Genomic DNA, 16,883 nt, shown 5'->3' on the forward strand with positions numbered 1-16,883 from the left:
TTTGTAGTAAATTGTCTTCATTAATTTGTTTTTTTTTCAAAATATCTCAATGCTTATCAATTTCTTCTTGATGACTACGTGCAGAACTAAAACTTACAATGGCTAAACTAAAAAGCTACACTCTGCAAGAAATTGAGAAGATTATGTTATTTAATGGTGCTACACACCAAGATATTCAGGATTCCCCGCAGCCTTCTAGAGAAGGTATTGATAACTCTAACCGTTTAGTTGTTGATGAGCTGAGACATAACCTAGATTCTAACTTGCAAGAAAAGCATGACGAGTGGTTTCAGATGCTAAATATTGAGCAGAGAGGCATATATGATGAGATCACCGGTGCTGTTTTCAATGATTTGGAAGGTGTTTTTGGTTTTTATGGTTTTAGAGGGACTGGGAAAATTTTTATGTGGAAGACATTAGCAGCTGCTATTAGATGTAGAGGACATATTGTGCTTAATGTCGCCTCGAGTGGCATTGCGTCTTTGTTGTTAAAAGGTGGTAAGACAACACATTCAAGGTCACACCTAAATCTGATCTTGCTAATTTGATTAAAGAAGCATCTCTTATTATCTGAGATGAAGCGCCAATGATGAGCAAGTTCTGTTTTGAGTCTTTGGATAAAAGCTTCTGTGATATACTCAATAAAAAGACAACAAAGTTTTTGGTGGAAAAGTTGTTGTTTTTAGCGGTGATTTTAGACAAGTACTTCCAGTTATTAATGGCACAAGGAGAGCAGAAATTGTGATGTTTTCACTTAATGCTTCATACCTCTAGAACCACTGCAAGGTTCTGAAATTAACAAAGAACATGCGAATCCTATCAGGCGGTTTAAGTAGCGAGGAAGCCAAAGAGATACAACAGTTTTCTGATTGGTTATTGGCTATTGGTGATGGTAGGATTAATGAGCCTAATGATGGAGAGGTACTTATTGATATTCTAAAGGAGTTGTTGATTAAAGAAGCAAGAAACCCAATTGAAGCAATCAGCATAAGGAAATATATGGAGATCCATCAGAACTTCATATGATAAATGATCAAAGTTTTTTCAAAGGAGAGCTATTTAAGCACCACCCAATGAAGACGTCAACACTATAAACCTATATATGTTGGGACATTTGGAAAGTAAGTGACCAAACAGACTTTGGCTTTTTGTCGTGTAAATCAAATGGATGCCTTAGATGGAGTAAGCTAATTACACGTTGTGTTTTTTTGTAGGTGAAGAAAGGATTTACTTAAGTGCTGATAGCATTGATCCAACAGATTCAGATTCACTCGCTAATTCTGTAATTACCCCAGATTTCTTGAATAGTATAAAGCTCTCGGGTTTGGCTCATCATGCTTTATGTTTGAAGGTTGGTGCTCCTGTTATATTGCTTAGGAATCTTGATCCGAAAGGAGGGCTTTATAATGGGACCAGGCTACAAAAACGCAACTTACCAAACAAGTTGTGCAAGTGAGAGTAATAACTGGAGATAGAATTGGTGAAATTGTCTTGATTCCTCTAATCAACCTTACACCTTCAGATATGAAGCTGCCATTCAAGATGCGAAGAAGACAGTTTTCACTGTCGGTTGCATTTGCTATAACAATCAATAAGAGCCAGGGACAATCACTTGAGCAAGTTGGTCTTTACTTGCCTAAACCCGTCTTCTCTCTTGGCCAACTGTATGTTGCATTGTCTAGGGTTACCTCGAAAAAGGGTTTGAAAATCCTAATACTAGACAAAGACGGAAACATTCAAAAGCAAACAACAAACATTGTTTTCTACGAGGTTTTTCCAGAACATAGATTGAGTAACATTTACTCAATCTATGTGACAACAAACTTGGGTAAGTTAACTTCACATTAACTCTTTGTACATTGAACTTTCAATTATGGTTTGAATCACCCCCACTCATAAATTTATATCTCTATTGTGTTTCTAATATAAAATGCAGGTTCTTCACAGCCAACTCAAATTCAATCCAACCACATCAAGGAAGTAGCAATACATTCTCTATTCTAAAACGAAACTCTTTTTTCACTTAAGTTTAATCACAACTCTCAGTTTTAAGCAAACATGTCATACTTTCGGTTTAGAGCTTCAACATTTGGTTAAAACAACAATATGAATTACTTCAGAGAATGAGCATTGCTATTAGATTACCATCTTAAGAAAATCGTCTACTCAGATTGATTTATAATGGATTGATCTAATCTCTAGGATGGAAATGAATAACTAGAAGCTAACAAGTTCAATAAAGCCTCCTCTTACTAAGTTAACTGAACTTTTGAAAAACAGTTATTATCGTAAGTTTATGACAATAATGGCAGGTAAAAACAAATATTTAGGAGTTTTCGTGAATCTTTAGGAGAAACTTCACAATTTGGTGACAAGCATATCAATCAAGAAGCTCATTCATTCTACCAAAGCATTGCAAAAATAACCACAGAAAACAATTATGTATGGAACTATATAACTACAAGAATGTAGTGCTTACAAACGCAGCTCGCGTCCTTTAGTAGACTCTAGAGCTTGAGGATCTGAGAATGAACATGCAATATAAAAGCAAAAAATTGAACCAAAACAAGCTAGAAAGATTACCAGCAAGAGGCAAGGTACCAAGACTATATGCAACCAACCAGTTTGGAGAGCCGTGTGGACAAATAGTGGACCTAAGAAGCTACCACCAATACCAATCGCAATGACATCTTTCAGCGGTTTGCCAATTGCTCCAACCTGTCAATTAGTGCAAAAAAACTCAACACAAGGAGATGAAAACGTTAAGAGGTAGGTTTTATAATGGCATCTAAAATTTACCCATGAACGCAAATCAAATTTTGTCAGAAAATTCTTTGATCTTATCTAGAACGTTCCAAACTTCTGGAACCACATTCTTTCCATCAGGCTTGATAAGTGCATCCTTTGGAGCACGGAGAGCAACATGAAGAACTGATCTATTCTCTGTACTGTTAATCTGAGCAAGTCATTTAAACAAATCAGACATCATAGATGATAGAGAGTATTTCTGTCTCAGCCCACAGAGTATTCTTTATGGAGGTTTTCGAGACAACAAAACATTAAAAAAAAAAAAAGCAAACAACAAACGTTGTTTCAGCAAAAATCAGAGTAAATCATTCAATAGAATCATGCAATACCATCATTCAAGAAGAGAAGGAAACCCAAAAATTGAAGATTGGAAAGGAAGAGGAAGCAACAGAGGCCAAATTCTCAATCAATTCTCAGCAAATTGAAACTCGGTCCTTCACATACAACACATGTCTCAGTGTAGAAAATCGACACTTTCACATACAAATATAGACCGAAAAGAAGAATTTGATTCTCCAAATGTGATGAATTCATGAAACGACCCTCAAGTTCAGACCAACCAAACCACTAATCTATGAAACAACAATGCTTAACAAAATCACCAACAAAGAAATATAAAAAGCACAAAACATCAGTTATGGATGCACCAATGAATCACAAAAAAGAACCACCGCTACTAGGTTGAGCTATTGCTGGAGGAGGAGCACGGTTTAACAAAACACAATTACATAAACAGAGTAACATCTTATACAATCAAATTGCAGAATCTGAACCGTGTTCTTGGACTTAAAAAACGTCCTTCAAAATGCATATTAACAACGATAAAAAGCGGTTCAATATCCAGAGTTGAGTCACAACATGTGAGATTTAAAAGAAATATACATTTACTAAGATGTTCACCTGAGTTTACGGAGATTTGATGGAGCTGTAAACTGTAGCTCCTAATCCGAAAACAAGGAGACAGAGATTTAGCATCTTATGAAGGTCGTTTGTATTGATATATACTCGCGGGAAGCACATTAAGAAGCAGCTAATTGCAACGGAATTGTCTGTCAGAATTTTTGGAATTGAAACGAAGAAGAAGCCGGAATTTTCAGGATCTAAGATGAGATTCCTTCATCTCTCTTACCGACAACAAATTTTAGGAGGTTAAGTTTTTTTTTCCGTTTGGGCCGAATAATAAACTTTGTGCATATCAGGCTTGCTTGCACCCCAAACAGAGTATCAAGTATAATAAAAAAACTAAATATGGGATTTTGATATTATTGGGCTTAAAATCACTAATTTGTTTTGTGCCTAAGATCACTAATTTGTTTATTTTTAAACACATATCTTCTCTAATTTTTAAAAAAACCATTTTGAACTAAATTTTTTACTACATTTTTTAACTCTGCCAAATATTTAAAATTTAGGCACTATTTATAAAAACACTCTTACGAAATTCGCAAATTCATTACAAAACAAATTAAATTAAATTTTGCAAAAAGTTATAAAGTCGACATATATACACTACTCTTCAACATTCCAATTTCGTCTACATTCCGAGTAGAAAGAAAATTGTAGTCTACAAAATACAGATTCTATATATTTTGTAAATAAACCGTAGTCCCACGTAACATACTATAACCACATATTATACATTTAAACCCAATTATAAAATCTATTACTCAACTATACGAAATACCCTTAATATATAAATTTTGTGAAAAAACTAGCCCCACTGTGTACCACGGGACAAAATCTAGTATAATAATATTATTTGTTTTGAGTTATATTTTATAACACAATTTAACTTATACGATTAAGTTGCATAAGTATTTCCTATAATGTGAAAATGACATGTTGATGGTTGTGGTAAAAGCAAAATATTGTTTTCTTCAAGTTGGAAAGCTGAGTAAATCTTGAGTTTTTGAAGTTACTAGGACGAATTAAAGACCACTATTTAGCAATTAAAAATATAGAAAAAGCTTTTTGTAAAGAAACAAAATAAACATTTTTGTTTTGTATTGTGAGATGATGTAATAAAATAAATAAATAAGTTTTTGTACTAATTTTTATGATGTTTGGAGGTTTAAGATTTAGTTTTAGCATATAATGTTTTTAGAATTTAATATACTCTATAATTTGATTGAGAACCAATATTTATCATTGCATAGAAATAGATAACAAAAATAGTTTACTTTATACGATGTGGCTTTAAACATGGAATAACATATGATTTTTTAATCTTAATATTTTTCTAATTTTGAATTTGATATAAAACATACTCAATAGTAAGTAATTTGAAAGATTCAAGTGCTTCCCATAATCATATCGTATTCTCTTTCTTGAAAAAGGACTCACTACAGGAAAAGTGGGTATTAATAGTAGTTGAAGATAGCGTTTTGGTAGTATATGCTATAGTTTTGGTTTGACCAGTTCAAAACAAACGCTATTCTATGTTGAGCGGCAAAAAGTAGTTTGTCTCCCGCTTCAATATTTTGTTTATTGATAGCATATGCATAATTAAAATGCTATCAAATGGTGAACCGCAAAATAAATTTTTGTTGACCCGCAAAATTAAATTTGACTAACCCTGATTAAAAGAAAAAAAAACATTTTACCCAGAAAAATCCCCTTTCTCTCTCGAGTGTTCGACTTTGGTTCTCACGACATCTCTTTTCTCAAATCCTCAATCTCGTTCTCTTTGCTCGTAATCAGACGCTAATTTTATTCATTTTCTGTGCAAATCGATCCTCGTTCCTTTAATTTTGGTTTTGATCTCTCTATCAATCGACTTCTATCAATCGATCTCTCTATCAATCGATCTCTGTGAAGGCTTAGTAAATCCAATTCTTTTGAATCGTCTTCATCAGTCTAAATCAAAGTTGTCTGGTCGAATTTGGGATCTAAGGTAATATTCGGGTTTTGATTTCAGATTTGGGAATTAGGTTTAATTGATAATCGATTTCTAATTTCTATGTATGATTTGGCTTGTTTTTGCAGTTCAGTTTAGGAAAGAACCGAAAGGTATGTGAGATTTTGGATTTAATCGAATTCACTACATAAAAATGTTGGGTTTTAATTTTAAGGTAGAGATGATGTTGATTTTGTTTTGCAGACGGTTTTCAAAGCTGGAAGGATTTGTTGTTGGCGACTGGTTTACTCTGTAAGCTGTTATTCTCATACTAATTTGTTTTATTTTAAGTATGTGTTGATTTGATTGAAAGTTAGCTGAGTGTATTATTGTTTGAATTTATCATCACAAAAACTATAATTGGTGGTGGAGTTGTGGTCCTATTGTCGTGATATGGACAAGGCATGGGTGTGGCTTCCAAAGTATGAGTCTTGTTGATACTGCGTCTTGTTTGATTCAATGATTTTAGTGATATGAACTCTGTTTGTATGATGAAACATATAGGGCAAGCCGAAAGTATGTGGAAGGAGCAACAAATTTTGTTACTGTTGCATCAAGGAGGTTAGGGATTCTAACTGAAATTTTTTGTTCCTGCGTCGGTTGCCGTAATGTTTGCCATCAAGAAGTAGACACAGTATTGGACCATCTTGTGATCAAGGGTGTGGAAAAGAAGTACATGAGGATTTCTTGTTGGAGTATGCATGGTAAAAGAAAGTATGATATTACTGATGGTCCAACATTAGAATCTGAGGCTTATGATTTGGTAAGGACGGCTTATTGTAGTGGAGAAGGTACACAACCATTAGACAACTTTGGAGGAGAGAATTTGGATGGTGAAACTGTAGAAGACTCTGACTTCAGGCAGAAACTGAAAGATGCTGAAACTCCATTGTACTCGACTTGCTCTAATTACACCAAGGTTTCTGCAATAATGGGTCTATACCGCATAAAGGTGAAGAGTGGAATGTAAGAAAACTACTTTGATCAGCTGTTGACGTTAGTCCATGACATGCTTCCTAAAGAGAATGTCCAGCCACAGTCTACTGATGCAATGAAAAAATTCCTGAAGATTTTTAGGTTTGGATATGATGTCATTCATGCATGCAAGAATGATTGTATCCTCTATCGAAAACAGTTTGATAATATGGAAAGCTGCCCTAGGTGTGGGTTTCAAGATGGGAAACAGATAAGAATAATGGTGAGATAAAGAAGGGGATTCCAGCGAAGGTACTAAGATATTTTCCAATCAAGAACAGATTTAGGAGAATGTTTAGATCAAATAGGATTGCAGAGGAATTGAAGTGCATTCTAGCAATGCAAGTGGAGATGGTACAATGCGGCACCCTGTTGACTCTATAATGTGGGCTCAAGTAAAAGATAAATTGCCAGATTTTGCTACGGAACAAAGAAATCTTCGGCTCGGTCTGTCTACAGATGGGATGAACCCCTTCTCCATTCAGAACACCAAGTACAGTACCTGACCAGTCTTGTTAGTGAACTACAATATGACTCCAACTCTTTGTATGAAGGCTGGGAATATAATGTTGGCTTTGTTGATTCCTGATCCAACAGCTCTGAGCAGCAATATTGATGTTACCTTGCACCATTGATTGATGATTTGAAGGATTTGTGGGCTGAGGGCGTTGAGGTCTACGATGCTTTTTTGAAAGAGAAGCTCACGCTTAGAGCTATGCTCTTGTGGACTATCAGTGACTATCCAGTATGTGGAAGGAGCAACAAATTTTGTTACTGTTGCATCAAGGAGGTTAGGGATTCTAACTGAACTTTTTTGTCCCTGCATCGGTTGCCGTAATGTTTGCCGTCAAGAAGTATACACAGTATTGGACCATCTTGTGATCAAGGGTGTGGATAAGAAGTACATGAGGATTTCTTGTTGGAGTATGCATGGTAAAAGAAAGTATGATATTACTGATGGTCCAACATTAGAATCTGAGGCTTATGATTTGGTAAGAACGGCTTATTGTAGTGGAGAAGGTACACAACCATTAGACAACTTTGGAGGAGAGAATTTGGATGATGAAACTGCAGAAGACTCTGACTTTAGGCAGAAACTGAAAGATGCTGAAACTCCATTGTACTCGACTTGCTCTAATTACACCAAGGTTTCTGCAATAATGGGTCCAAACCACATAAAGGTGATGAGTGGAATGTCAGAAAACTACTTTGATCAGCTGTTGACGTTAGTCCATGACATGCTTCCTAAAGAGAATGTCCAGCCACAGTCTACTGATGCAATGAAAAAATTCCTGAAGATTTTTGGGTTTGGATATGATGTCATTCATGCATGCAAGAATGATTGTATCCTCTATCGAAAACAATTTGATACTATGGAAAGCTGCCCTAAGTGTAGTGTTCCAAGATGGGAAAAAGATAAGAATAATGGTGAGGTAAAGAAGGGGATTCCAGCGAAGGTACTGAGATATTTTCCAATCAAAATAGATTTAGGAGAATGTTTAGATCAAATAGGATTGCAGAGGAATTGAAGTGGCATTCTAGCAATGCAAGTGGAGATGGTACAATGCGGCACCCTGTTGACTCTCGAATGTGGGCTCAAGTAAAAGATAAATGGCCAGATTTTGCTATGGAACAAAGAAATCTTCGACTCGGTCTGTCTACAGATGGGAGGAACCCCTTCTCCATTCAGAACACCAATTACTGTACCTGACCAGTCTTGTTAGTGAACTACAATATGGCTCCAACTCTTTGTATGAAGGCTGGGAATATAATGTTGGCTTTGTTGATTCCTGGTCCAACAACTCTGAGCAGCAATATTGATGTGTACCTTGCACCATTGATTGATGATTTGAAGGATTTGTGGGCTGAGGGCGTTGAGGTCTACGATTTTTTTTTTAAAGAGAAGTTCACGCTTAGAGCTATACTCTTGTGGACTATCAGTGACTATCCAGTATTAGGCACTTTGTCTGGCTGGAAAGTGAAAGGAAAACAAGCGTGTTGTGTATGTGGAAAGGACACACCTTGCAGATGGTTGAAGAATTGCCGGAAGTATGTTGATATGGGTAATAGAAAGAGACTGAGACCAGGACATCCTTATAGACGCAGAAAATCATGGTTTGATAACACTGTCGAGGAAGGGACAACAAGAAGGATTCAGTCTGGTAATGAGATATATGACATATTGAAGGACTTCAGGAATGATTTTGGAAGACCCTTAGATAAGGAAGCTAAAAGAAAAAGATCAGACTTGTTAGAAGATGAGGTGGTGCAAGAGGAAGAGTGTGATGAAGGCACTGATCTGTGGCGGTGGAAGAAGCGATCAATATTGTTTGAGTTAATATACTTGAAGGTAATATTTTATGTTTTTTCTAAGTCTTAATAACACTTTACAGTTTTTAAAATGATAGTCAAGCTGATTCTTTGATTATCTATGTCTTAGGATATGCTCGTGCGTTACAATATTGATATGATGCATGTGGAGAAGAACTTGTCTGATGCTTTACTGTCTACATTGATGCAAAGTGCTAAGTTTAAAGATGGCTTAAAGGCAAGAAAAGACCTGGAAGATATTGGAATCCAAAAGCATTGCACCCAGAGACTCGGGGAAAGAAAACATATTTGCCTCCAGCAGCCTACTGGATGTCTAAGGACGTGAAAAAGGTATTTTGTCAGAGATTGTCTAAGTTTAGAGGTCCTGATAGCTATTGTGGGAATATTGCTAACTGTGTTTCAGTCAACCCTCCTATGATTGGGGTTCTAAAGTCCCATGATCATCATGTACTCATCCAAAATTTGTTACATGTTGCTTTGAGAGGCTTGTTGCAAAGCGGACCTAGGGCTGCAGTGACTCGAGTCTGCAACTACTTCAACAGATTTTGCCAACGTACCATTGACCCAGAGAATCTAATTTCCTTGGAGTCTGAAATTGTAGAGACAATGTGTCAACTTGAGAGGTACTTTCCTCCTTCTCTGTTTGATATCACGTTCCACCTCCCAATTCGTCTAGCAAGAGAAGCACGGTTAAGAGGTCCAGTGCACTTTCGCTGGATGTATCCATTCGAAAGGTATGAGTTTATTTATATCTTTACATTATGTGGTTTGACAAAAGTTAATTTTAAACAATGACTACAAATTGTACGAGTTGTAGGTACATGAAAATACTTAAGGCATATGTAAAAAACTATACTAGACCAGAAGTGTGTATGGCCGAAGGATACTTAGCCGGAGAGTGCATTGCCTTCTACTTAGAGTTCCTTCAAAATTTTGTACCAGTGCAAGAGGCTGTAAACCGTAATGAGGATGTTGAGGCTGATGGAAGTGTTGTTGAAGGCAGTCCATTACATAGGGGTCAAGAAGTTGTCCTTTCAGAGAAAGAGAGAGACATAGCACATCGATATGTCTTGATGGACATGGCAGCTATGGATCCCTATATTGAGAAAGTAAGATACTTATACTATGTCTTTATAGTTTCTTTATTACATATATACTAGTAAGATAACTGCTTTATCTATGGAAAACAGGATTGCATTTGGAAGAATTGCAGTCTCAGGATGGTCGATGTGCTAGAAATGAAACATTGCTATGGAAATTTCATACAGAACAGTTTGCTCAATGGATTAAAAAAAAAAGGTTTGTACATATCTATTTCATACTCTAACACTCTTTCTAATTTTTTAAATTAATTTATGTATCTTGTTATATGAACATTAGATCCCTTCTAACTCAGAAGTTCATTCGATGAAGCTGAGGTGGTTGGCTTTTAGACCGAGACTAACTGCGCAAAACCATAAAGGGTTTATCATTAAAGGGCATCGCTTTCACACTGATGACGTAAAGCGGAAGACTCAGAACAGTGGAGTGACTTATGAAGCTTTAAGCATGTGTAGATCTAAAGCACGGGATACTAGACAAATTGCTGACACAGTGACTTATTATAGAGTGATCAAAGAAAAAATATTTCTAGACTATCACATGTTCATAGTACCATTTTTCAGATGCAATTGGGCCACTAGAGGATATGGTATCAAGCAAGAGGATGGATTCACGCTTGTGAACCTTCATATGAATCAAGCGTCATATATCCAAGATCCCTATATTCTCCCTTCACAAGCTAAACAAGTTTTTTACTCTAGAGAGAATGACACATTACTGTGGTATGTTGTTATGAGAGCACCTCCGAGAGGCTATCACGAGTTGGAGACAGAGGAAGAGTTTGTTGGTGCACCTTTATCAGACCAACTAGTTGATGATTTGGGGAATCAATCTTCTGATGATGAGAGTTTCTTTGTTAGGGATGATTGGAAGGGATCATAGTGGCAGAGTAGTATATATGGTATTATTTTGAATGTCAAAATTTGACTAACTGTTAATTCATGGTTTTTCAGGATCTTAATTATTTAGGACAAGAGGAGAGTTAGTACGTCCTAGTGAACGCCAGCGAGGCGTGGAGACAAGACAGACCACAAAGCGGCCAAAAACTATGAAAGCAAAGAAGGAAAAAATTGCAGAACTGATGATTGATGCTTATGAAGATGTTCTTGAGATATTGGAAGGTGAAAGAGATGCTTAGGAGGTTGTTGGTGAGGTGCAGGGTGGTGAGGAAAATGTCTAGAAAGATTGTATAGAGGCTTCTGTTAGTGATCAAGAGGATGTGGCTGTTGAGAAAGAAGTTGTAGAGGAAGATGAGCATGTTCAGTCTGAAGCTGAACATGTAGATATGGAAGCTGAACCAGTTGAGAAGGAGGTAGAACCAACTGAGAAGGAAGCTGAACTAGCTGAGAAGGAGGCTGAACCAAGTGAGAAGGAAGCAGAACCTACTGAGGATATGGCAGCATGAACTAATGTTAGGGAAGAAGACTCGCAGCATACTGATGCTGGTACAGAGATGAATAGCAGTTCAAGATTACAAACACCGCAGTCAGCTCCTCCTGTAAAGAAGAGAAAAGGACCAACCAAGATGTGTAAAGTGGCTAAAGATCCTCAAGAAAAGGTTGAAGTTTACTTCACTGAGCTAGGTGAACATGTAGGATCTGGTTTAGTCACACTGTCATCATTTCTTGGTGCTATTGTGCGTGAACATGTTTCGGTGACACTTGATGACTAGAGGAAACTGGATAGTCAAACAAAGGATACCATTTGGCAAGAAATTCAGGTTTAAGAATTTCAATATACAGATTCATGTGTTATACGTATTTGATCAAGATTAACATATACCTTTTTTACAGGGCCGGTTTAACATGAAGGAAGAGTGGCAGAGATATGCTATTTTCAACAGATGGGTTGTATATGGAGGTCTGCAAAGTCTAAGCTCCTAACTCAGGTGCGAGATGCTAAGAGTAGCACAAAGAGAATGAAACTGAAACCAAGCAATATACTATCTATTCGAGTTTGTAATTCTTGGATTAAGTGTAGGACTAGCACAACTTTCAAGGTGAAATTGTTTGAATTTTTTTCATTGTGTGTACCTACTATTATTATGTATTGGAGTCTGCTCAACAGTCAATGTCATTGCTATTGCAGGAAAAAAGCAACAAGTTTAGGGAATTGAGAAAGGCTCAGATTTCCCACACAACCAGCCGCAAGGGAATGTTTCGCCTAGCTCATGAAATGGTGAGATCTTTTATGTACTGAAATCAATAGAAGGTACCAAAATTCTGATAAGTTAGTAAGTTGGATTACTTGTAGAAAAAAAACACTAATGACCCTAAAAAGATCACAAGGAGTAAGGTTTGGATAGCAGGACACAATCACTTTGATGGTAGACCCGTGAGACCTGAGTTTGCTGAAACAGTTGTAAGCAGTCTTTATCTTGTTAATTCCCTTGTCACTGATCAAAAAGGCATTCTATATAACCCAAATTATATTTAATATTTTGAATCAGGAACGGATACAATCACTTGATAGTCAAATGGACTCCATTTCTGGTGATAACATAAAAGAAGATGTTGTGAGTCAAGTTTTGGGAAAAGACAAACAATGACGTGTCAGAGGGTTGGGCATAGGGATAACTGTTACCAAGCTAGCTTTCATTCAGGCTAGAGACTCGAGACTTGAAGAACTGCAAAACGAGGTTGAAGACTTGAAGAATATTGATAAGTGTGTATTTTGCATGTTTTGAGCATCCATTTGTCATCACTTTAGCATCATATCATCACTGTTTTATACCATTTCACATCATTTGTCATCACTTTGCATGTTTAGGATAGTTTTGCATGCATGTTGCATATTTGCGTTGATTTCAGGTGATTTAGAGCTATTGACGAGCTATCTGGAAGAAGCGGACCTGATCATGACAAACCACTCGACCCAGAGGTCGAGTAGGAGCTTCAAGATCTCAAGAGACCACTCGACCACCAGGTCGCGTAGAGGACATCACCACTTCACTTCACCACTCGACCCCGAGGTCGAGTGCCCTCGTCTCCATCACCAGACCAACACTCGATCACGTCACTCGACCTCGAGGTCGAGTGCCTTCACCTTCACCGCCAGACCACTACTCGACCTCATCACTCTACCTAGAGGTCGAGTATCACCATCACACCACTCGACTGCTTACTCGATGACAAGCTTCAGAGCCTTCTTCATTCCGCACTCAACCAGACACTCGAGCACAAGGAAGAAAAGAAGACTCCAGCTATTCACTCGACCTCTCACTCGACCACCTGGGTCGAGCACAGTTCTTAATCCGTCCCAATACTTCGTCGTTTTGAGTATTAGGGTTTCGGGATATTTGGCTATAAGTAGCATGTACTTCTCATTTTCGCAGGAAGAAGTTTCTTACCTAGTTTTATTTCCGCAGACCTTGTGTTCTAGACTTTTTGTAATCCGGATTTCTCTTTATCTATTCAGTATTCAGTTTTTGTACTTGATTTCGTTTACTGTTGTTCATTCTGTTATCATCCTGCTGTTACATTGTTGTTATCATGTTTTCAATTTGTTCAACGTTTATGCTTTCTGTTATGATGTCTGAGTAGTGAATAGGTTTCTGAGGATGGGTTAGAGTAGTGTAGAATTCTCAGTATGCTAGGTGATTGAGTATTGATTGATAGATCCCTTCTGGATTAGTTGTTCTTAATGCCTATTGCTTTCTGATCAACTGGAATTTGAGCGTAGACATTTTCGCGCCCAAAAGGTGTTCGATGAAATGTCTGAACCACTAATTCCAGAGATTTGTGACCCTGTACCAAGGTATTGGTTGCAGGGAGCGTTTTGGCTTTAACTTGTTGATTCGTAATGCCTGTTAGGTTAGCTCTCGTCAATGGTGATTGAGTCTGGGACTAGGTTAGCTTGAGAGTCTCTGTTGCGGTGGCACTTAGATTTGGTTAATGAACTTGTTGTCTAGGGTTAATTTATTGAGCATGTCAATCACCTGTAAACTGAGAAAACGAAACTACTCAATTATCCCATCCTTAGGAATTCTTTATCTGATTGATTTTATTGTTTACTCTACTGCTGTGTACTGCATACTGTCATCTGTTGCTTAGTTTCTGCAATTCTTTACTGTTACTCGACCTGGTACTCGACCACCCAGTTGTCTGGCAACAGACTGTGCAGTCGAGCATCCCTGTTTCATTTTCTGTCTGTTACTCGACCTGTCACTCGACCTCACCCAGTGCTCTACAAGGAGCTGTGTTGGTCGAGTGTTTTGCTGTTTCTGTTTGATTCTCTGTTTTCTGCATGTTCACTTAGGACTGCTAGAATACACCAAAACCTGCTATTGCTTGGCTTGACTTAGTGACTTCTGATCACATCTTGATTGTTAGCATCACACCCATTTGGATTGACAACCTAAAATACTACAACGACATGATTGGTGTTTTAGGATAATTGACTTAAAAACTTATTATCAAATATTGTTCGTGAGATGGCAGGAAAGAATGTAAGTTCTTCTCTCACTTATCTATGTTGAATTAGCTGTAGATAGTTAAATATGACTACAAGTATTCTAATTAATTTTTTATTAGAAAAACTCTACTTGGACTTCTAACTCGGAGGTCAATGATGTTAGCAAAGGAGTAAGGTGTCAGATACTGGATTGGTATTCAAGTAAAGATATTGTTGTTGGTGAAGGAGAGTTTTGCTCTGCTGAACCTAACTATCGGATAGGTCATATTCCACTAGGTGAATATGGCGCAGCTGTAATCGTCACGACTGTATCAGTTCCACAAGCATCTGTTTGGAGGCCAACGCCAGATGTGTTCTTACTTCAACAAGCGTTAGGACTCAAAATTGCATGGCCAGTTAATAAAGTTATATTGGACACTGGATTGGAGAGTCAGAATGACTCAGAAACGGCAAATGAAGGCAAGGTAATGTATTTTAACTATAACTATATATGTTCACTTGTTCCATCAGACGATTACTAATAAATACTACTCTAATATAGGATACTGGTGTAGATGATGATCAACTTGGTAGATGCAGAGTTTTAGATTGGAAATTGGATGAAGTTATAGCTGAGGGTGTTATCTGTTCAACCAACAACAATGAATTGATCGATAACATACATTTGGGTGTGAATGCAGTTATCCTGAAAGTTGACATAGTCCTTAAACCTGATGCTTGTTTGTGGAGACCAAGTCCCGAATATTTTGTGATGTCTGATGCATTTAAAACAAAGATAGCATGGCCTGACCATAGAATAGACATAGACTTTGTTGATGAACCTGTACAGGGAGTAAACAGAAGATCATGTACTATGGTAAGTCCGCTTTAGATAATATCTATGTCACTTTGATGCATATATTAATATTTGTGTTGTTGTTTGGTGCTAGAGTGCAAGTAACACAACAAGCACAGTTAAAGGAGGACATGAATTTGGCAGAAAGTCATCTACTCTCGTAAATTGAGCACTAGCTTTTTTTGGTACTTTGGAAAATTTTGATGTGTATGGTATCCATGTTGTTGTCATGAGAGTAATTAATTTGTGTTCATTTTGGGTACTAGAGTGAAAGTAACACCACCAGCACAAGTAAAGTAGCAAAGAAAAAGTGCATTCTGTTGGCCGCAACTTTGCAAAAAGAAGAGTATGCTCCACTGACCCAACTGCTATTATCCATCACGTCTAATTAGGTCCGAATGCTAGCAAAGTGTGGGTAGAAGTTTATAAGATTGGTGATGCATGTGTGTGAAGACCAAATTCAGAAATTGAGTACATTTCTGATGCAATAGGAACGACAATGGCTTGGCCAAATGACAAACTCTTGTTCATCTAAGTACTTATCTTAAAATTAAATATAAGTTATGTGTTTTGGATAATTATGTTTTTAATCATTTTTTTTCCTCTAGTGAAAATGTGCACATACAAAAAAAAAACAAAGTATATTAGATGACGTAGAAATCTGAACAAATATTTCTGGAAAAAAAACTCAGTAAAGTTTAATTACAAGTATATATTAAACGTATACGTTATCAAACTTAACTATTATACATTTCATTTAATTTATAATTACAAAAATCAAATAATTCATTTGTTAAATTATACATAATCATATCTAAAGATTATATATATATATATATATATATATATATATATAATTAGTTTAAACTCATAATTCTTAATATGTTTGACTATTGTATTTTCTATACCCTAAACTCTATACTCTAAAGGGTTTAGGGTTTATAGTTTAGGGTGTGGAGAATTCAATGTTGAAATCTAGTTTATTAATAAATTAGCTAATTAAACTTTCAAAGTTATTTAATAATACAAAGTACATTAAATTAAAAACTAATAAACATATTACAAATTGTTTTTTTTAAAGAAATTATAATTGAAATTTTTCTACCCTTAACCCGAAACTAGCTCTAAACCCTTTAGGGTATAGAGAATTCATTTTTGAAACTTAGTTTACTTGTAATATATAAATTAGCTAATTAAACCGGAAAAATTATTCAAAAATACTAAAGAACATAAGTAAGAGATTTCTAAACATATTACTTTAGAAATTTAAATTACAATTAATTGTTTTTCATTACTCTACAAATATGATTAAGATAAAACAAAAAAATCGCTAATCTTAAGACATCACTCGGATAGCTGAAGTGGCGTATTATGAGACCATTGGATCAGATAATCATCTGATTCTCGACATCTAAGGCATCATTAATTATCTTAATTTTTTAATTACTTCACCTAACAAAATATAAACCACACTGCACCACGACCTTTCGCCTTTCAAACATGATTGCAAAAAAAAAAAAAAAA

The 16,883-nt window shown here is 36.3% G+C and overlaps 6 pseudogenes across 6 annotated transcripts; 5 read left to right on the top strand and 1 right to left on the bottom strand.

Annotated features, from left to right (window-relative positions):
* Positions 1 to 98: 98 nt before the first annotated feature.
* On the top strand, positions 99 to 1,984 carry AT5G32070 (annotated as a pseudogene; the record flags this gene model as incomplete). Its single annotated transcript has 5 exons — positions 99 to 498; positions 824 to 892; positions 1,215 to 1,363; positions 1,417 to 1,770; positions 1,937 to 1,984.
* A 491-nt stretch (positions 1,985 to 2,475) lies between these two features.
* AT5G32072 lies at positions 2,476 to 2,964 on the bottom strand (annotated as a pseudogene). Its single transcript has 3 exons — positions 2,852 to 2,964; positions 2,622 to 2,718; positions 2,476 to 2,522 (listed from the first exon to the last, which is right to left on the bottom strand).
* A 3,242-nt stretch (positions 2,965 to 6,206) lies between these two features.
* Positions 6,207 to 10,117, top strand: AT5G32103 (annotated as a pseudogene; the record flags this gene model as incomplete). The annotated part of the gene is made up of 1 exon: positions 6,207 to 10,117.
* Positions 10,118 to 10,390: 273 nt separating this feature from the next.
* AT5G32136 lies at positions 10,391 to 12,053 on the top strand (annotated as a pseudogene; the record flags this gene model as incomplete). Its single annotated transcript has 1 exon — positions 10,391 to 12,053.
* An 819-nt stretch (positions 12,054 to 12,872) lies between these two features.
* On the top strand, positions 12,873 to 13,649 carry AT5G32169 (annotated as a pseudogene; the record flags this gene model as incomplete). Its single annotated transcript has 1 exon — positions 12,873 to 13,649.
* An 894-nt stretch (positions 13,650 to 14,543) lies between these two features.
* On the top strand, positions 14,544 to 15,845 carry AT5G30390 (annotated as a pseudogene; the record flags this gene model as incomplete). The annotated part of the gene is made up of 1 exon: positions 14,544 to 15,845.
* Positions 15,846 to 16,883: the final 1,038 nt, after the last annotated feature.

The sequence above is a fragment of the Arabidopsis thaliana genome, chromosome 5 (assembly GCF_000001735.4).
Source record: "Arabidopsis thaliana chromosome 5, partial sequence".
In the NCBI taxonomy this organism is placed as follows: Eukaryota; Viridiplantae; Streptophyta; class Magnoliopsida; order Brassicales; family Brassicaceae; genus Arabidopsis; species Arabidopsis thaliana.